Source organism: Bos javanicus, chromosome X, assembly GCF_032452875.1.
Source record: "Bos javanicus breed banteng chromosome X, ARS-OSU_banteng_1.0, whole genome shotgun sequence".
In the NCBI taxonomy this organism is placed as follows: domain Eukaryota; kingdom Metazoa; phylum Chordata; class Mammalia; order Artiodactyla; family Bovidae; genus Bos; species Bos javanicus.
This window is the reverse complement of record NC_083897.1, coordinates 131,787,071-131,809,271: the sequence shown is the minus strand read 5'-3', so window position 1 is coordinate 131,809,271 and position 22,201 is coordinate 131,787,071. Positions and strand designations below refer to the sequence as shown.

Below are 22,201 nucleotides of genomic sequence, written 5' to 3'. Positions count from 1 at the left end.
TTCCCCCTGTTTTTCCGCAGTGACAGGCGGATTCCCGGGCCTCCTCGGCCCCCCACCCCCGCAGCCGCCCCTTTCTCAGTCACGATCTTCCCCCTCATCTCCTCCTCCCTTCGTCAGCTTGCGGCTCGGTCCCGCCCCTCCCAGCCGCTCAGCCCAGGTTGCTAGGGCCTGGCGGGGCAACCAAACGTGGCGCGCGAGGAGGCGCGGCGCGCGCGTACGCGCGCAGACGAGCTTATACGGGGAACCAGCAGTCTACTGCTTTGGGGACCAGAGCACGAGCCGTGCAGGCGGGGCGCACGAGCCCGAGACCGAGGACGAGCGCTCTCTCCTTATTGGTTCCAATCAGAAGTGGGCGGGACGGAGGAGGGAACCTGTCAGAGTCTGAGACGCTTCTCCATTGGTCCGAATTGGACGGTTGGGGCGGGGCAGTTAGCAAATTAGGCTGCGCGTTGCCTGAGCGAGAGGGCGGGGTCGAGGGCTTCGATTAGTTGTCGCTGCCGCTGGGGAAGGTAAAGCGGTGACGGCGGCCTCAGGAGCTGTGGGGTCTCCGGCTGGAGGTGGGGAACTCGGCGGGGTGAGTAGTCTCGTTGCCACCCGCTCGCCAAGCCTCCTTGTCCTTACATCGGCCCCGTGCCCACCCAGCTTCTCCTGAGAGAGGAGACCCACCCGGTCCCCCCGGGCAGACGTGAGAAGGGGCGGTGGCGCGGGTCCGCTCAGAACAGGGCGACGCGGCGAGGGCACCCCAGTCTAGAGTGGTTCCTCCTCAGCGCCCCATTGCGCCGCTGGAAGGGCTTCCCCACCGAGGGGCTAGGGCTGTGTTTTGGGGTGTAGGGAGACGGGAGGGTATGAGGAGGGGCGGCGGGTCGAGGCCGTCTCGCGGGGCTCCTCTGAGCGGCCGGTCTGCGGCATCCCCGCCCCATCGCCCCCGCGGCACGCGCTCCCCCGGGCTTGCGGCGAGGGAAGCCCCTTCCCGCCGGCGCTGAGGAGGAGCCTGAGCGCCAGAGCCCCCCTCTCGAGTTCCGTGGGAGTTCGGGACCCGCCGGGGACTGCGAGCTTGGCCCCGGCCCTGCTGACCTTGGCTGCCTGCGAGGGTGGGCTAGCGACCCTCCGCCTGCCCCGCGGCTCCTCTACCTTCCCCCGAACAAGTTTCAGGCGTCGTTACGAAGTTCAAGACTAGCATAGTGGGGAGAAGCAGAAACTGGCCCCTTCCCAGACCTTCGTACCCTTTGGACCCTCATAGAAATTTAAATCCTAGGGTTTGGAACCATTTCCCAGAACGAACAGGTTCTGCTCGCATTGACACGTTCTGTGCCCACGTTGGGGGAAAAAATAACCTGAACATTTTCAGTGTAAAGGCAGATCTTCCTTGAGGGTTTTGTTTTTCGCTTCACTTGAGTGTTAAAGCACAGATGCCTGAAAAAGAAAAGCCTGACCTTAGTATCTCCACAGTGAGATTAGACGGATGCTGTGATATTTAAATAGTTGCAGATCAGTGTTCTGTTGATTGAAATTTAAGCTGATTTTAGAAAGTATCGCAGAAACGGAATAATTTCTTTCCATGCATCTGAATTAGGTTTGTTTGGATGTAATGGTTTATGTAGTTAATGTAAAGGATTACACAGATTAATTTGCCCAGGGGCATTTGACCGAAACAGCAGACATAAATATCAATATGTATAGAATAGAATTATCCTTTTAGGTAGCATCTGCTGGAATATTTCCAGGTTGTTCCTCTTGCTGTAGGGTTACCAAAAAAAGCATCTTTACCGAGGCTGTTCGAAATTACAGGTGAATGACATTTAGATGTAAATTTGTTTTTAATTTCTTTAAGTGTCATAAAATGTGAAGAACCTATGTTTACTTGTCCCTGTATATTTAATGTTGAAGGGGGGGGGGGTAGTATAATCTTATATTTAACAATCCAGTTAGGGTCCATTAAGAATAATTTTTAAAAAAGGTGTGCCTCTTTTTGAGAACATGATAGTTGAGTACCTTAGCAATCCTTTACATTTCTATAATAAAAGTACTATTTTAGGTTTGAGCATTTTTGGCCGTTGACTCTGGATCGGGAGTAAGGAAGCCTGCAGCAGTATTACCAGTTTGACACCGCCAGTGGGTGTTTCTGTTGACAAATGCAGAGAAGAGAACATTTGGGAAGGAAACCTTTTTTTTTTTTTCAGGAGGGTGGGGGGTGGGTGAGGGGGGTAAGGAGCGGGAAGAGAGAAGCTGTAGAACTAAAGCTTCCAGCACAGTGTATGCTGAGCATTTCACAAGTACAAGGAAACCTAATTAGGAGAAAAAAATTCGGTTTGGAAATAATAGAGCTCCAAAAGAGGAATGCTGAATAAAGTTAATAATCACAAGTGTTAAATAATCTACCATTTCAGAGGGGTTGGAGAGTCTTCAGTTGGAGAAAGTGTCAAATCCCTTTGAGTTGTCTGGCCTTCTAACCTAATCAATGCAAGGATTTATTTGATATATATATAGAAAGCACTTCAGTATTCTGATTTTGCTTATTTGGGAAGTTTTCTGAGCCTAGTTTTTTTTTAAAAACAACAACAAAATTTGGTATATTAAAAAAATAATTAGACATAAGCCTTCTTTCTCTAGAGAGGATTCCTTTTTTCTCCTGTTCAGATTTATAATTTATTCCTGATTGAGGGGCTTGTGGTAGGGGTTTTTTACCCCTTTATCTCAGGTTTTTTTTTTTTTTATTTTTTTACTTATGCAAGTTCCTTGCGCTAAACGTGCCATTATTTTCATTGTAATTTTCTAGGAGTCATTTAAATCAGAGTGTGGCATCCACAGTATTCCCTGGGGTTTTAAAAGAAAAGGCTCCCATTGAGGGAAATTGCAGGGCCATCTCGCACAGATGAGTAATAGAAGGTTGACTGATTGCGAATCAGATGTATTCTGTTCCAGATATGCTGCATTTAATGAGAACCAGATTTTACTTGGTATTTCTACTTTGAAGGTGCGGTATTGTTACATTGTAAACCGAAATACAGAGATGGAGAAATCCCTTCAAGTATGCCTCCCCCCCCACCCCCCAGCCTTGCTTCATCACTGTGTCTAAGAATCTGCGAGAAACTCTTTCAACAATAGTTGCATTGTTGGAAATGACAGTGGCTTCTGTTGCAGAAATTTAACCTTTCATTATGATTTATGTTTCAATTTACTTTGTGATAGAAAATTCCATTGTATCTGAGAATATGGCTGTAGGAATTTGTAAGGAGGTGAGCAGAGAAAAGAAGCCTTCTTCAGTGTGTCTGTTAAAAATCCACCTTTTTAGCTTGATAACTTTGGTGGTTATCTGCTTTATTTCTAGTGGATATTAGCAAGTATGTTAACAAAGTATCAGTACTTCATTTTTGGCTGTTAGTGTGGCAATATGACTTTATCATGTAATAGATTGATGTCAGATAATAGCAGAAGGCATTTAAGAACAAACGAATCCACATACTTAAATTCCAAATGTGAGGGGAATCCTTTAGGTAACCGTTAATTTTACAAGAATAGCAGAATTTGAAGTATTAAGTCACTTTTAAATAGAAAAGACTGTTTACTCAGAACTTGAAATTTAGAATTTTAGATTCTGAAGTTTTAATTTCTGGCAACATCGAATTTCTTGATGGAGACAGAACCTCAAAGATTCTTGAATATCTGATGATGGAAGCAGTTGGGTCACATATTTCAACTTGAGAAAATAATGTAATTAAAAGATTATATTTTTCTGTTTGGGAGGGTTTTCCAATTTACTTTCAGTCTTAAACTCAGCATTAGAACTATTTTGTTGGGGATGCATCACTTTAGTGTTTGGATTTAAATTCTTGATCGTTTCTAGAATGTTTCCTTTCTATAGATCAGTGCTTGGAAGAGTGGATTATTCAAAGATGTGGCCTCATTTCCCATTCGCCTTTGTACAATTACTTCTTAATACTGCCGCGTGAACCTGGGTACAATTCTGTCAGTGGGAAATGAAAGCTGTGAGTGAGGACCTTCCACCTGAAGAGTCTGATAACATTTAGAGAATTCCGATTTGGGAATTAACAGAAATTTATTTTTATGCATTAGGTTAAAGGACTTAGCCCATTTCAGGTCTTTGGAATTGATTGTCAGCATTTTGAATTAAGCTCTTAGAAACATTTGTGTCTGAGATAGTTCTAATTAGGATCAAATTTGGGGTGTGGTTTCTCTGTTCGGCAGTCTTCTCTATAATAATTAAATTCTAATATTCTATTTATTGAGCCTTACTGAATACTAGGTACTATGGCAAATACTTTTTTTGCATGGATATAGTAATATGTGTGTATGTGTGTTCTCATAACATTCCTATGAAGTAGATATTTTTCTTATATCCTGTGGTACACTTGACCAAATGGGCTGAGGGAGAGAAAATATTTTACCCAGATTACCCAGCTAGTCAGCAGCTGAGGCAAAACTTCCATTGAAACCGGTCTGACTTGAAGGTATGCTCTTCAAACCTATGCTTTCTTCTTCTCTTGAGGAATCCGATTTCCCAAACATGTTTTGAGCTCCTGCTGCTCCTGGGGTGGTTACTCAAGGTATAAATATGCTTCCTGGAGTTCATAGGCTACATTGGCAAGGCTTTCTGACCTTTAGTCACATGGGAGGCTGGACTCAGCTCCATTGGTACTGATGGATTAGGACGACTGCAAGTTCAGACTTTTCTCAGAGGGTCGTTAATTCTGTTTCTCATAAATGAAGGTTGTACATAATTCATGTTCCATTTTAACTTTTGACTGACTTTGATTAAATTTGCTACAGTAATAAAGGCTGTGAAGTTATTCTGTGAATTTAGTTTTGTGGTTTAGATACTTTTTTTGCCACTTTATTTTTTAATTGAAGGATAATTGCTTAACAGAATTTTGTTGTTTCCTGTCAGACATCAACAAGAATCAGCCATAGATACACTTTTGAAGTAAAATGGCAGCCATTACAATCTGCAAATAGGTGTCTCTTCTGTAACTGTAATGATGTCAGTGAAACAAAATTTGGAGGTGAAGTCTACAGAGATATGTTATTGATGTTGGTTAACAGTATGTAGGAGTTGCGAGTCTGAAAAAATTTTTTCTACTTGAAAGTAGAATTTTCTGTTAAAGTTGTGTGTGTGTGTGTGTGTGTGTGTGTTTAAGCAAGACCTATCCTTAAGAGAGCTACAGTTGCTTAGCTCAAAGGAACCCTCACAGGTCAATGTTAGGGAGGAAAGGGACTTACTTAACACCTTATTCTGTCATTGAGAATCACTTTTGATGGTTATTAAAGTTAGAAAGGAGCTATGAATATTGTAGAACCTCAGGGCTGGAAATCACCTCACCCAAAGCAGGAAGGACAGTTGTTCTACCAAGATGGAACCTACACATAAACGTTGTGGATTTCTTTAGCAAGTACGGATTTTAAATATGCATTTTTAATAGTTTTATCGAGGTATACTTTACATACCATAAAATTCATGTTTTAAGAGTTTAAGAGTACCGTTCAATGATTTTTTGTTTTTTTTTTTTTTTAGATTTATGGAGCTGTATAACCATCACTGCAATCCAATTTTGGAAAATTTCCATTACCCCAAAAAGATCTCACCCACCAACGTGCGTTTTTTTAAACCTTATTTACTTGCTTCCACCTAGATCCTTTTATCATCAGGCACTGATAAACTAAATTATGTAGATTTTAAAAGATATGTCTTTAAAAAATATCTTCTTATATGTATTACAATTTCTTAGTACTTTTTGTATATTCAAAAGTTTTGCCTAAACATAATACATAGAAGAATATAAAAGGTAGTACTGCAAGTGCCATCCATTATCTTGTCTTTGTGGTTTTAATTTGATTCTGTTTTGATCTTTTTTAAACCAGTAAATAAAATACAGCACTCTTAGTGATATGTTGGAAAACAGGAATAAGAAATCAAGGTAAAAATAATATAATTTTTGTTGGGCAAGAAAAAATTCCTTTAGGATTTAAGACCAAGGACAAAATAATTGGTTTTCTTGATTTTAAGCCAATAACCTTGTGCATTTTATTGTTTGAGCTCTAATCCCCCTTGAGAGATCCATGCCTACAGTGCATGCTGGAGAGCAGGCTTCATTAAATTCAGGTATGCAAACGCATTGTCTACCTTTTGCATTACTTCAGACTGGATTGTTGAGGGATTTAGAAATATTTTAACCTGCAAGGTACTGTAGCTGCTTTTTCCTGCCTGCATCGGTTTTTTTTTTTTTTTTGGTTGTTGTTGTTTTTTAAAATTACCCTCAAGGGTAGCCAGAAGAATTAAAGCTCCCTTGGGAACAAGTTGTACTGGAAGGGTGGAATTCTACCCCTTTGGTTCCCAGGTGCTCTCTTTGCTGCCTGTTTTGCACGTATAGATGGACACTGCTGATAGGATAGCTTGGGGATGTTATTTTTTAGGTACACATGATAGGGGAATGCAATGGTTTGGTTGTAGGTAAAGTGTTTTGGAAACAAACTTTCGTTGCTTTTAGATGAACATTTCTCTATGGAAAGTGATCCTTACAATTGCCAGGCAGGTAAATCAATACCTCTTTGGTGGGTTGTATTTGGATTTTTAATAACAAACAGAAAGGACACAGCATTACTCTGATAATAATAGTTTACTGTAAATTCAGTCATAACTGGCTTGAAATAATTTTACTTAAAAAAAAAACACCCGTTTAATTGCTATGATTGTGGTATTCTGTTGTTATTTTGCATTCTTTCCTAAGAGAAAGGCCTGATATCAAATATTAACAAATCAAGTGCTTTCTGACCTATTTGATTTAGAGGAAAGTAGTGATTTTGAAAGTAACAACTTTGGTTTCTGGAAGTTAGTTAACAAAACATATGGATGAATACATTATTGTTTTTTTGTTTAAGACTGCTTTAAATTATTTTAGATAAGTTGCAGTTTTAGATCTCAGTTTTAGATTTTGTACTATGCCTAAGGATTAGGTTCTTGGCAGCTTGTAAAATCATATTATAATAATCAGATTAAGTACACATACACACACACACACACACTCATGGGAGGAAGATAAAGCAAGTTAAAAAAGGTGCTAAGTACCAGTTGAAGAAAGCTTACTGACTTGGATTTGCTCCATTATGCTGATATTGGCCAAGAGTAGTAGAAACGATAGTTTTCTGATGAATAGAATCTTTGGGAGATTACGAAAGCTGGTTCAGGTATTACGTATCCTCGAATTTATCCACATACCCTACCCTGCTTTTGTCAGTCACTAGTGAAACGTTTTAGGGCTTCCTGGGTGGCTCAGTGGTAAAGAACCTACTTGCAATGCAGGAGATGTGGGTTTGATCCCTGGGTCAGGAAGATTCCCTGGAGAAGGAAATGGCAACCCACTCTAGTATTCTTGCCTGGGAAAGCCCATGGACAGAGGTGCCTGCAGGGCTACAGTCTGTGGGGTCACAAAAGAATTGGACATGACTGAGCAACTGAGGATGCACACACAGTGGGATGTTTGGAAAAGATTGAAGGCAGAAAGAGAAGGGGGCCACTGATGATGAGACAGTTGGATGGTATCACCGACTCAATGGACATGAGTTTGAGCAAACTCCAGGAGATAGTGAAAGACAGGGAAGGAAGCCTGGCATGCTGCAGTTCATGGGGTCGCAAAGGGTCGGACATGACTTAGCAACTGAACAACAACAACAATTTTTACTGGTAATATTACCATTAAAATTTGAGATTAGCATTGCAAAGGAAAAGAAAAAGTTTTATTTTAATTGTTAATAATTTCAAATAGTTGAGGTAGAACAAAAGCTAATTTTGTGCTAATTGGTGTTTCGTAATTTATTATTTCTTTCTAAGGTTACCTATCTTACATCCTGAGACTCTGCCCTTCATTTAGCAAATACTTAATGAGTATCTGCTGGGTACCAAACTGTGATAGAGTGATGCATCAAAGGGAAGTAGGTCCTCAAAGACTCTATGGGCTTGAAATGGAGGCAGAGGAGAAGTACCAGGCACTAGCAGTGTAGGGGGATCTGCCATGTGGGGAGCAGGTAGGAAGGCTATGGTGAAGAGGTAACATTAAGTGGGACCTGAAGGATGAGAAGGGCATGGTTTAGTTGGGAAACTAAGTTTTCCTGGCAGAAAGTGCAAATGCCCTCAGGCAAGGTGAGAGCTAGAGGCTTTTGAAAAACTGTACCTTTTAAAGAACTGAAAGAAATCCAGAAAGGCTGGAAAGTAGAGAAGCAGGTGATGACGCAGAAGTAGACAGGGGCCCGGTTTTGAAAAGGCTTAGTAGGCCATCTGCTGGGTTTTTGAACTTGTCCTAAGCCTCCTGGGAAGCTATTGAAGGTTTTAAGTAGGGATATGACAGGAAATGCCACAAAAAACAAGAGTTTTAGCTCAATGAAACCTTGATGATTTACCAAAAAGGTCATAATTGCTACAAGGTAAAATATTCTTTCCTCATCTCTTTAAAAATTTTGCAGCTGCTTTCTTCCATCGTCATCTGTGATACTCTTTTCATTGTTTTTATAGAAATTACCTTCAGTTTTCTAAAGGCTCCCCCTTTTCTTTTATCCTTCACCAGTCTGTTAACCTTATATAGGAATGTCATTTCTATTTATAACTGAGTTAAAATTTTTTTCTAACAGTTTTAGCTCTCTTCCATATTTAAACTTAAGACTCTTTGCTGGTTTTTTCCCCCCAGACATCTTTAATCTACTGAAGATTTTAATGAAACATTTTGCTAAATATCAACATTAAATTTGCTTTGTTCTTTTCTTTCCTCAAATACAATATTTTATGTCTAGTTTAATATTTTTCAGCACTTAGGCTGTTTCATATTTAAGGAAATCTGATTCGAGCACCTCCAGTGTTTTTAGAGAATTTTATTAATAATATTTAGAAGCACTAATCTTTAGCAAGAGTATCATTTTCAAATCTGGTTCACATTCTGTGGCTTTGCCATCTTTGATATTTAACTGGTCTCTGTTGAGCTTCTTATTTTCAAGTGAGCTTATATGTATAAAAGTGCTCCACAGATTTTATTTTATATATCCTGATTTGTTTCTTTCTCCTTCTACAATATGTATCCCTACATGCTCAGCTCATTTTTGGAAATCCTCAACTATGCTAAGTTTTCCTTGCCTTGATGACTGAACAAGCATTCATCCAGGGCTTCCTTGGTGTAAAGAGGTTGGTTTGTGACAGTATACAATGCCATTGTGCACTTCCCCTTCATGGATGCAAAGAATAACCACAGCATCACCTCCTTCTTCAGATATTTCCTTTGCAATCTACATTGTGATGCAGTCTCTATAACTTAGCTCGCTTTGGCCTTTCTGAATCATTTTATACCTGTATTCTTTCCTTGTTGATTTTTTCCCCCCTCATGCTGGTAACCTGAAGAGTTTACAGTGGTTTTGTGTCATAACTATTTTCACTTCCTATCCAGCCCAGGACATTTATTTTTAAAGAGTTGCCTCATTTTAGAGTTTGATGTTTCTGTGCTGGTGGTTTCTTTGCCATCCACAGTGACTGCCCTTGATTTGGAGCTGTGTTTTCCAGTCTGTCTCTCTCTGCACAGCTGGTAAAGGAAGGCCATACGTGTCTTTCTTTGGCTGCCTTTACAATACGGTGATGATTTGGGTATCTTGGCATCACTGTGTAGGCAACTGAAAGGGTATCAGCGTCATGGTAAGTGCTGGAGATACAAAGCCAGGCTGTGGTGTTGTGCCCTTTTATGGAGTTTTAAGAACAGAACCCCTCCTTTTATGGAGTTTTAAGAACAGAGTGATATGCCCATTTAGATGGGGAAACACAGGGTGCTGTTACTCTAGGCCAGAAGAGGTGTGTTTAATGCAGACTTAAGGGAACTGAGAACGGTAATGACTCCTATGTATTTGTGAAGACTCTTAAAGGAGGCCCAGAATGCCATGTGGAGGGAAGGGATTTTCTGGTAGACCATGTTATTCAAAAACATGGATCTGAGAAAAGCAGATAAAGCTGGGTGAATAGCAAGAAATGACATGGATTTATATATTGCATGCCTTGCTTTGAAGCCTTGACCCCAGCTATATCCCAGGATCTTAGTTTTCTTTCTTTGTGGCCTTTTTCTGTTCATTTTCACTTTCGCCTGAGAGTATACATAGGAAATACTAAAGCTGGAGTTTAAATAGGGCTGGGCCTTTGGTAAAATGGATAAGCAGATGGTATCGGTTTTCTACATGTAGGCTCCCTGGAGGCATGGAGTGTTGCCTGTTGTCGCCTCAGCATCTAGTGCATTGCCTGGCACAGAGGAAGTGCTCAGTAAACATTGCTCTTATGAAATTTGTTTCTTTTTCTGCCCCCATCTCCTCCCATCAGTGCTTTCTTCCTCATTCAGTTGGTTTCTCTGTCAGGTACCTGTCTAGTGGATCTTCCTTTCTGCTCACCCCATAGATGTGCTTGTCCTGTAGTCTAGTCACTCGTCTTGAACATAACTGTTATAATTGGATCTGTGTTGGTGTGTAACTAAGTGCCAATGGCTCTCTCTGTGGGACTCCTCAAACTTCTGTCATCATTTACAGTGTGGTAGATGAAGGGGAAGCAAGAGTTGACAACTGTAAGAATGACATTTCTTTAAATTTTTTCATGATTTGTTGTATGAATTCATAGAAGTGCTGAGTTCTGTTCCATTATAAACCTGTGTGTGTGCATTGCATGTTTGTATATATCTGCATTGTACCTTACTTAACGTTAAGCAAAACCAACAGTGAAGATGTTTGCTTATTTTATTATGTAGCTTCACCCCACTCCCCCATTACTGCTGAGGTTCCTCAGATTGGAACGCTGGTTTTAAATGTGGTACCACATTGAAATAAAATATTTGTCTTATAGAAGGGCTCTCTAGGATGCAATGACTTCACCGAAGGATCTACCATACAATAATAGTTGGTTAGTTAGGTGGAAAGTTTTTTTAAAAAAATTATTAATTTATTTTCTTTTTAGCATGCCATAGCTCAGATGGTAAAGAATCTGCCTGCAATGTAGGAGACTCAGGTTTGATCTCTGGGTTCGGAAGATCCCTTGGAGAAGGGAATGGGTACCCACTCCAGTATTCTTGCCTGGAGATTTCCAAAGATGGAGGAACCTGGTAGTCTACAGGCTGTAGACTATAGGTCCATGGGGTTGCAAAGAATCGGACATGACTGAGTGACTAACACACACACAGTAGACTTTTAAATATCCTCTCTACATTTTGATAATTTTTCATATTATAGGTCCCACATTCTCAACTCATCTCCAGTCTCTTTTACAGCTAGGGTACAAGCTTGTAACCTGGGCTTGACCAGTCATTTACACAGAGTGAGACTCGTATGTAAAATCACCGTATTGTAAAGGCAGCCAAAGAAAGACACGTATGGCCTTCCTTTACCAGCTGTGCAGAGAGAGACAGACTGGAAAACACAGCTCCAAATCAAGGGCAGTCACTGTGGATGGCAAAGAAACCACCAGCACAGAAACATCAAACTCTAAAATGAGGCAACTCTTTAATGTAAAGGTGAGCATTGTGAGGGAGCCATCATGTGTAGTTGAATTGCTGACCTGGTGATCATGTTGACAAAGGTGCTTGCTGGTGGCAGCGCTAATGGAATTCAGTCTCAGTGGTATTGGTACTCGGTGGTGACAATAATTTTTTTGTTTGTTTTTATCTTACTATTCTCTGATCATCTAGGATTTGTGTTGTTTTTGTTTTTTGTTGTTCATTCACTAAGTCATGTCTGACTCTTTGTGACCCCATGGACTGCGGCACGCCAGGCTTCACGTCCTTCACTGTCTCCCAGAATTGACTCAGACTCATCTCCATTAAGTCAGTGATGCCATCAAACCATCTCATCCTCTGTTGCCCGCTTCTCCTCTTGCCTTCAATCTTTCCCAGCATCAGGTCTTTTCCAATGAGTCAGCTCTTTTCATCAGGTGGCCAAAGTATTGGAGCTTCAGCATCAGTCCTTCCAGTGAATATTCAGAGTTGATTTCCTTTAGAATTGACTAGTTGGATCTCCTTGCTGTCCAAAGGATTCTCAAGAGTCTTCTCCAGAACCACAGTTTGAAAGCATCAGTTCTTCAGTGCTCAGTCTTTACTGTTACCTCTCAAATCTATACATGACTACTGGAAAAACCATAGCTTTGACTGGACAGACCTTTGTTGGCAAAGTAATGTCTCTGCTTTTTAATATGCTGTCTAGGTTTGTCAAGGCTTTCCTTCCAAGGACCAAGTGTCTTTTAATTTCATCACTGCATTGACTGTCTGCAGTGATTTTGGAGCCCAAGAAAATAAAATCTGTCACTGTTTCCACTTTCTCCCCATCTGTTTGCCATGAAGTGTTGGGACTGGATGCCATGATCTTAGTTTTGTGAATATTGAGTTGTAAACCAGCATTTTCACTCTCCTTTCACCTTCATCAATAGGCTCTTTAATTCCTCTTCACTTTCTGTCCTTAAAGTGGTATCATCTGTTAAGTGTATCATCTGAGGTTTTTGATAAGGTGTGTCCTCTGTATCATCTGTTAAAGTATATCATCTGAGGTTTTTGATAAGGTTTTTGATAAGGTGTATCATCTGTGTCATCTGTTAAAGTATATCATCTGAGGTTTTTGATACTTCTCCTGGCAAGAGAATCGTGTTAGGGATTTGTGTTCCATGTCTTATATTAACTTTGGAATATTTTCAGCCATTGTTTCTTCAAATATTTCTTTTGTCCCATTCTTTCTTCTTTTTCTGATTCCAGTTATATTAGAACCTATGTTGCACACTTCTTGAAAGTCCTGTTTGTTCTGTTTTTCACTTCTTTTCTCTCAATGTTTTTGGTTCGGGTAGTTTCTACTGACTTATCTTCAACTTCACTGATTCTTTCCCTGGCTCAGTTAAGTTTACTAATGAGCCCATTGAAGGCATTTTTTATTTCTCTCTTTTTATTTAATTTTTAGCACTTTCATTTTATGCTTTCTTATATTTTACATTAATCTGCTGAGTTACCAATCCAATTTTGCATGTTCTCCTTTTGGGTTAGAGCTCTAAACATGTTACTCATAGTATTTTAACTTTGATTCTAGGTATTTCCAACATCAGATTCTGTGTCTCATTCTGAGTTCTGACATATCCTTTGTCTTTTCTGAGTGTTGTTTTTCCTCTGCTTTTTCTTATGCCTTGTGTTTTTTTTTTTTTTTTAATTGTAAGCCTGACTTATTTTGTAGAACAGTGGAGACTGAGCTGCAATTTTTTTTTTTCAGTTTGAAAGCAATCACTGTTTAATAACTGACCAGATTACAGAAATACTCATGGTAGATACCTTAGTTCATCCTTCTAATAATAGCCTATTGATCTGGCCTTCCCTGTTGCCAGCATCTCTACATTCTACAAAATGGTTGATCTTTTTCTTCATGCCACCTCATGGAGAAGATGATTTGAAGGGCCATGGAAAGTTGTTTGCTTCTTTGAAATGATTTTCAACAGTATGGGATCTCGTGGATCAGCTCCTCCATGCAGATGATGCCATATTTACCAAGAGATTGAGCAGTCAATGCGTTATCTGTCAGGGCAATTAAATTTTTGTTGATTTTTGTCATAACCATGCTTGTTGATCAATTCACTTACTGACTTCAGGTTTGGGTACCCCTCCTATGCAACATATGGTTCCACAGTCCTCAGCATGTTAATTGAAGCCATGTTGAGCTTCACACAGGTGCCACTGAAGAGCTGATGGAGGCAAAGAAGCTGCCACACCCTCTGGACCTTTGGGCTCACACCATTGATACCTCTCTGATCCTGATAACAAATGCCAGTTGGATTCCACGGGTATGTAGAAGTTGATGACTTTTCTTGTCATCCTAGCCATTCGAATCTCAGTTCTGCCTGTATTCCTTGTGATGGTGCTCAGCTTTTTCATAAATAAGCTTCCTCCTTGCCTTTCAAAGCATCTTTTGGGCACTTCTTTCTCAGGCGCTTGTGTTTAAGCTCTGTGAAATTTTTTCACTTTTTCTTAAGAGTTTTGGCACAGCAGGAACCTTTTTTTCCCTTCTCTTCTGCACCCTCCATTTTTCTAGCTAGAAAAGAGCTGAAGTGCATAATTTTTATGTCTGTAAACGGGCACATCTTTCCTTGTGTGAGGCCTTTGGTTCAGGGATTTGAGTTAATCTAGTTGGGAGTTGAACTTGTTTTAAGTTTGGTTGCTATTGTACTTCAGGCTTCAAATTCTTAGTTTGTGATTAGGGTGGGGGTTGGTTTATTTTATTGAGTGTCAGGTCTTGCTTCAGAACTGTGACTTGGATCTCCTTACGTGCTCTTGGTCTTCTCTGGTCCCTCTGCTGGCAGTACTCTGCTGTTTACTTGTTATTGAAAGTAGGTTAGCTTAGAGGTGGGGAGTGGTGGTGGGATGTGGCCTTTTGTTCTGATTAAACCTCTGGCTTGGGCTTGCAGCACTGTCCCAAGGACATGCCCTTCCCCTAGCTATTATGTGGGCTCAGTGTATAGTCCTGCCCTTCTCCCAGGGTGTCCACCCCTTCCCTCAGTTGCAGCAAGTTTTAACCAGTGCTTTAAGGACAGAAGCACTGACAATAAATCCCCTACATACATTCTGAGAGCATGTTCGTAAGTCCAACAGAGTTAGCCTAGGTACCCAGCTAACACAATCGGCTTCATAGTACCATACTGTAATAGGTTTATAATACTTTTCACACAAATAATACATAAAAAACAAGCAAGCACAAAAAGTAAAGAAAATATTTAAAGTCTTTCAGGATAGTATCTCAAAGAGCACAGTAGTACAGTACAACAGCTGGGCTACAGAGGCTGGCATCGAGTGGACACAGAAGGAGTTCCTGACTGGAGGAGGGAGAGCAGGTGGCAGAGCTGAGGGATCGTCAGCAACAGGAGACCGAGGGCAAGCTGCAGCTTTCACTCGTGCCTGATGGCGATGGAACACATGTTCGCGTCTTTGAAGGAAGGAAACGTGAAGATTCGTATGTAGGGAACTTACTTTCACAAGTGAAGGTTTTTCTTCCCCAGTGGAGGTGCAAGGGAAGGATCTGGGTGGACATGTTGTTCCTGAGGTGCTGCTGCATTTCCCTTCCCCCAAGTCTGCGTCACAACGGGCACTCCACAGTGGGCACATCACAAAGGGCTCTTTGGGGTGGAGGGGTTGGTGGGGGAAGATCTTGCAGAAGGCTGAGGTCACCCCAATTTCAGTGGCCTCCATTGGTTTCACACTGTTCCTTCAGCAAGCCTCATCAGGCTTTTTGTCACTTTGCTGTTTATTCTGGCTGAATTCCTCTTGTCAGTGGCCACCTGGAGTCGACCCCAAGTGAGCACAAGGTTGTCTCCTCTCTCCTTGCAGGCTCTTTCTCTCTCTCCGAAGATTTTGAGCCAATTGGTTGTTTTGTGATGGGTTTCAAGAAAGTCATGACTTTGAAATTAGTGCAGCTCCTTTTTGTTGTGAGGGCAGGCAGCTATGTTCTTCCAGCTTTCCTATTCCAGGGTGGAAGACAGAAGTTTGGTTACCCTTAGAATTTTTACATGCACATTTAACTAAATCAAAGCTTCATTATTATTCCTATCCTCTCAAATAAGACAAAGATTTTAGTATGGCTTACCTTTTAACCTTCATCACCTCTCTTCCGTCTTAGTTATTTATGCTTTGGTTTTGCCTTGTGGAAGCCACCTTAAGTCTGTAAAATAGTGAATATTTACTCAATATATTTCCCAAATTTCTTTGCTCACCATTCTTGATTCACTCCAATTCTTCCTTTGGGTTTAGTTTTCTTCTTATAAAGAATGTTCTTAAAGTAGTTCTTTTGCTAAAAGCCTATTAGTAGAAAACTTGATGTTCTTGGTGTTTCTGCAAGTGTCTTTACTTCACTTTTTCTCTTGAATGATTGTTGAGATGGGCACAGAATTTATGTTGACAGTTACTCCCTTAGCACATTATTGATGTTATTTTCTTGTCTTTTGGCAAGTCTTATTTATTAATGAGAAGACTTTAGTCAGTTCAGGTGTAATTTCTTTGTAGCTAAGTATCTTTTCTCTTGGGCTACCTTTAAGATTTTTTTCCTTATATTTGATTTTTTTTGCAGTTTCTTGGTGACATCTCTAGATGTGGATTTGTTTTCATTTATCCTATTTTTTTTTTTTTGGTGTACACTGTCAGCCTGAAAACTCATGACACCTTAAATTGTGGAAAAAATTTTAGATATTATTTTTTAAAATAATGCTTCTTCTCCATTTTCCACTTCTAAAACCCTTATCGAGATATATGTTGGAATTTTTCATTGTGTTCCTTAAAGTTTCTTTTATATTTTCACTTCTGGGTGATTTTTTGACATCTGCCTTACAATTCACTAATTTCTGTTTAGCTGTGTCCAGTCTACTGGTTAATACATTTATTGAGAATTTTCATTGAAAACATTTGACTGTATTTTTAAATATAAAAGTTTTTGTGTTTTCTTTCAAATCTGCTTCTTAATTTTCATTAGGACTTTTTCTTGTCTTGTCTTTGAACATTTAAAAATATAGTTATGTTTGTTTCCTTTGGATTATTTTCTGAGCTGTAGTTCTTGAGAAATGAAATCTCCCATTTGTCTCCCCTCCAAGTTTTGCTTATTTCTTTGTGTGGTTCACAACATTTGACAATTTGGGTATTGTGGGATGCTCCTTTGGATAGTTTTGTGTTTGTCTTGATGGGACCCTTTGGGTTCACTGCTCCTGGAGAGTTTTTGATCTCTTCTCAGATTATTGGCTTCTGACATCTGGAGAATGATGTGAATTTGGACTTCATATCTGTGGTAGAGGAAAGACTTGGGTTTTCCATTTTGCTTTGCTCACTCTTACACTCAGCTCTGGGTTGCTGTGTGTAGCTTTTCTTTTATTTATCTAAGGCAGCCCTTCATTTGATATTTCATAGCTTTATGTTGGTGCTTCATTTCCAGCTTTTTTCTCATGCACAGAATTGAGGTATCTCCAGTTTCCTGGTATCATATTCATTGAGTTTGCAGTCCTTGGTTTAGAGGGTAGAAGTGAGCAGGTCTTTGTCCTGTTGTCCTGTGAAGAATCTCATTTAACAAGCTCTTGTCTTTGCAGGCACTCCTTTCTATTCAACTGTTCCTGGCTATAGGTCAGAAAGTAGTTCATCCTTTTAAGAACCAGGAAGTAGTTGCAACCACCACAGGCATCCTCTAACTTGAACAGATAATTTACAGAAAGTTCATTTAGATGTCAATTATGTTGAACACAGTTCCTGTTATCTGATATGAACTATGTTAATTTTAAAAAATGGGTTAGTTTCCCAGATACCCTCAGGAGTCTAGTCTTTCCATGATGCATTGGAATTTGTGTAGACTTGTGAGGTCTTTGGTATTGTAATCAGCAGGTGGGTGATTTCTGTGGGGAAAAGCATTTTAACCTTCTCAGGGAGAGAACAGAGTATTAGTTTTCTCTGGGGTGACCTGCCAGGACTGGTCCCTGTTAATTTTTACAAACCTTAACCACTGTTCTCAAGCCTGCCACTAAATCATCACCACGCATACTCAGCACACAGCCTTATCTCCACTCAGTTGAGAATATTGAGGGCCTTCTGGCTGATTTTCTCCAGTTTCTGGCACCATCTGCAGATTTATCATCCCCTTTCTCTCCAGAGCTGCCCTTTCCCCTGTCTCTGAGGATGAGGTGCTTCTGCTGCTGTTTTGAGGCCAGTTCCTTGGCTGGCGCCTTCAACTTCAGTGCTGCTGCTTTGGCAGTCTTTTTTCATCAGTTATTCTTCCTCCACATCCTGTATCCCAGTGGCTCACAACTAGAGTTGGTCCAGATTTTGCCCCCAGGGGACAGTGTCTGGAAACATTTTTGATCGTCACAACTGGAGTGGTAGCCTGTGTGTTACTGGCATCTGGTGAGTAGAGGCCAGGGATGATGCTAAACACTTCACAGTGCACAGCGCCCGGCAGCAAAGGATGACCTGCTTCAAAATGTCCGTGGTGCTGAGGTTCAGTAACCTTGCTATATCCTTAGAGTCTTCCTTTTTATTTTTTTGCCCATTATGTTATTCCTAAGGTTCTTATCCTAGAAAACCTTCCCTGAACCACTTGTCCACTCTTTTCTTAGCTAACTAACCTCTTTTCCCCTTCCCAGCTAAACATCTGGGTGGTCTATATATCATTTATCCATCCCTCATCCACTTCTCACACTTCAGCGTTTGGTCTCTTAACTTCCCACTCTCACATTATTAAAGTTTTTACTGTGATCATCTATGGCCTCTTGTTTGTTGCATCTGATGGATTCATTCAGTCCTCATTTTACTTGACATTTCTGTTGCACCTGACACTATTAGTCACTAGCTCCTTGAAGCAGCGTGTTTCCTTTGCATCCTTGTTCTCCATATCCTTCTCTTATGTTTCTTTCCATCCTCTGTAACTTTGTCTTGATCTACTTTCTCCTTACACACTGCTGTTACCTGGGTTTAACTTCTTGGTCAAGTGTTGTCCTAGGTCACTCTCTCAATTATACCCAGAGTTTCAGTTCTACTTACATGCAGATATAATTCTAAACTCTTTCCTGATTTTTCACTACAAACTTTCAGACTCAATAACCTGCTGGAAATCTACACTTGACTCTTCTATAGGCACTAATTTGGAGAAGGCAATGGCAACCCTCTCCAGTACTCTTGCCTGGAAAATCCCATGGATGGAGGAGCCTGGTAGGCTGCACTCCATGGGGTCGCTAAGAGTCAGACACGACTGAGCGACTTCACTTTCACTTTTCACTTTCATGCATTGGAGAAGGAAATGGCAACCCACTCCAGTGTTCTTGCCTGGAGAATCCCAGGGACAGGGGAACCTGGTGGGCTGCCGTCTATGGGGTTGCACAGAGTCGGACACGACTGACGCGACTTAGCAGCAGCAGCAGCATAGGCACTAATATGAAGTACACATACTTTCCTGAAACTTGCTCTTCCTCCTAAATTAAGGAAAAAAAAAAAATCTCTGTTAATGGTTCCTCCATCCACGCAGGCTCCTAAGGTGGATAGTTGGGTCTTATCCAACTCAGATATATTATTAATATCTACAGTTGCTATATGACATTAAAATGTGATTTTGACCATAAAACTCATCTGCTTGAAAAGCCTGCAGTGGTGCTCTGTTGCCGATGGAAGGAGAAAGTTTGGAGAAAATCTGATTTCTTTATCTGGCTTATCAGGCTCTCCTTGGTATGGTTTCTGCCTACCTCTCCAGCCGGCATCCTTTCCTTGTTTACCTCAAACATGGTGCTCTCCAGCATGTAGACTTCTCCATAAAATTCTGTTTCACATGTGATGTCTTTGCTTATGCCATCTCCTTTGTATGGAAAACAGCATCTACAGTAGAGTGTGTGGGTTGCTAGCTCTGTGGCTGCTGGGGCTCCCTATTTCTCATGGAAGCTACAGTTAATTGATACCTCCCTACTTCTCTGGCCTCAATGTTAGTGAGGAATATTCCTTGTCTGAACTATCATTTTGGAGAGCCAGGACTATGTAAGTGCTGACATCAGTCCTGCTGAAAGAGGGTGGGAAGGGGGCACATGTTTCACAGCTCTTCAGTTACACGGTTTACTATTTGCTTCCCAGGTGGTTCAGCGGTAAGGAATCTGTCTGCCATTGATTTTCTTAGTCCCAATCTTGGCCTGCTTCATAGCTCCTTGGAATTCCTCACTGATCTATCTCCTGGGAGCACCTCGTGTATTCTCAGGGTTGCTCTCAGTTTATTTTTTATATTTCTTTTGCCTATTTCAGGGGGTTTTAGTGTGGGAAGGAAGGCAAACGTGTGTCTGATCAGCCATTTTAAAGTAGAACTGCAGTGCCCTATACCTCATGTGGTTTCTGTTTTTTCTCTATTATAGACATACTGGCAAACAATGTCTTAAATTTTGTTTTTAATTTAAATTTTATTTTCTGGCCGTGTCCTGAGGCTTGTGAGACCTTAGTTCCCCAATCAGGGATCTAACCCATGCCCTTGGCAGTGAAAGCCCAGAGTCCTAACCACTGGACTCCAGGGAATTTCTGAGTGTCTTTAAAGTGAATCCTTGTGTACATTTTTGATCCTTTTCTTAGGACACTAGTCTTATGTCCCTCCTTGAGGATCACTGGGGGCGATGTATAGGTGACACTGATGGGAGTGTGCCATGCTTGTGAAGGGTATAGAGGGAACACTGCTGATTCACCTAAAGGAAAGGTTGCCAGTTGTTTTATTTTGTCCATTCTGGTCCCTAGTGTTGGTTTTTGTTGGATTTAAAAAAGTTACTTGTAAGATTAAATACTTACAAAATTTATTATTTTGATATTTGTATTTTTCTATATACATTTTCTTTCCTGTTCTTTTTTTGTGTGTGTTCATAAAGTGTTTTTTTTTTAAGTCTCTTAGAGGGTTCAGTTTATTCTTTCCCTTTAACATGAAACAAGCAAATGCTGCCAAATATAAGGTCCATTGCTCTTTTTTGTTTGTTTGTTTGAATTTATTATGATATGATTCTTGGAAATGAAAATGCACTCCTGGTTTTGTGGTTATTAATACCTAACAAAGTAGCTGTGAAAATTAAATGAAATAACATAGATGAGATGCCCAACACCGTACTTGGTATGTAATAGGCAGCAGTGGGTATTAGTTCCTTTCAGGCATTCTTTCTCCTTTGCCAGATTATTAAAATAACTTCACTACAACATACCTGAGAGAGAGGGAAAGGAAAAAAAAATCATGTGTATTTACTGAACCCTTGTTAAAGGAAGGGCAGTATGCCAGATACCTTGAGGGATACAGAGGTGTTTAAGGCACCTTCCTGTCCAGGGATAAACATTAGCCTACTATATATATCTTTACCTTTTTAGGCTATTTTTTTTTTTTAATCATGCTGTTCTGAAAACCTTTCAACCTTTAAGCTGTATTATTTTGTTTGAGCACAGAACATTTTAAAGGTTGGTGTGCCACATTTAATCCATTACATTTCTCTGAGAGTAGTTATTAGCTTCATTTTATAGAAGGGGGCCCTGAAGGGTGATCTGCCCTGCTTCTGGCTGGGGTAAAAATAGGATATGTTGGGATGTAGAAGAATGCTAACAATTGTATTTCCAGTCTCAGTAGGTGCTGAATAAATATTTGTTGAATGAATGAATCATCTTTTATTAAATGATATGTTAAGCACAGTCCTAACTCGCATCTCTGCTTCTTACTGTTTTACTTTTCCCCTGTTATATTTTATGCTGTTAAAGCTTTAAAATTCAATGGTTGGTACACAAGACATTGGAAGTTGGAAGACAAATGTGACACTGTTTTAGTCATAATGAAAAAAGGCTTTGAGAGGAGATTTTGTGCTGATGCTGATTGTATTTGCCAATTTAATTTTTTTGCCCTGGTGCTGATTGTTTTCAAGACCACCTTTCTAGTTCATACAACAGCTGCAAGGGGCTTCCCAAGTTTGGGGCTAGGGTAAATGGCCCAATTTGTTGCACTGTAAGGATGACTCTGCTGTTAATAGTCAGGTTTTTCATATAATCTCTAGTCAAGAGGGAAAAATTAGCAATTATAGTTAGTCTGTGGAGATTTGAATTCATATATTACTTTTAATATATGAACTAGCAAATATACAAACTTTAATGGATTAAGTGATTACCATCTCAGAGTTTGTTCAGTATTTAGCTTTCTTTAGCTGGTTGGCTTGGATAGTGAAATAAGGGTTCTTAGTGAAAATGGTAACACCCAGGAAAGGATCGGTGGTGGGACATACAAGGTCTTATTGCAGAGAGAAGTGTTAACACACGGGCTTCACATCTCCTTCACTCTGCACATGGAATACTCCATTTGGTTTTTTAAAAAACCAAAAAATTTTTTAATTTTTAAAATTTATTTTTAATTGAAGGACAATTGCTTTACAGTGTTGTGCTTGGTTTCTGCCATACAACATGGTTGGTTTCAGCCATAAGTATACATATAAGTGAAAAAAAAAGAAAGTGTTAGTCGCTCAATCGTGTCCAACTCTTTTTGACCCCATGGACTGTAGCCCACCAGGCTCCTCTGTCCATGGAATTCTCTAGGCAAGAATACTGGAGTGGGTAGCCATTCCCTTCGACAGGGGAATCTTCCTGACCCAGGGATTGAACTGGGTCTCCTGCATTGCAAGCAATTCTTTACCATCTGAGCCATCCCCTCCCTGTTGACCTTCCTT

General features: G+C 40.4%; 1 protein-coding gene across 3 annotated transcripts in view; it reads left to right on the top strand.

Annotated features, from left to right (window-relative positions):
* The first annotated feature begins 411 nt into the window (after positions 1-411).
* The window catches only part of CDKL5 (cyclin dependent kinase like 5), a 177,933-nt gene continuing 156,143 nt past the window's right edge, over positions 412-22,201 (top strand). For 2 of the 3 annotated variants that reach the window (XM_061408034.1, XM_061408032.1), the window contains exons 1-2: positions 412-574; positions 5,531-5,609. The gene's annotated coding sequence lies outside the window, so the exon portion shown is untranslated. The remainder of the gene's footprint in view (positions 575-5,530; positions 5,610-22,201) is intronic. The other variant, XM_061408033.1, reaches the window with a different exon arrangement.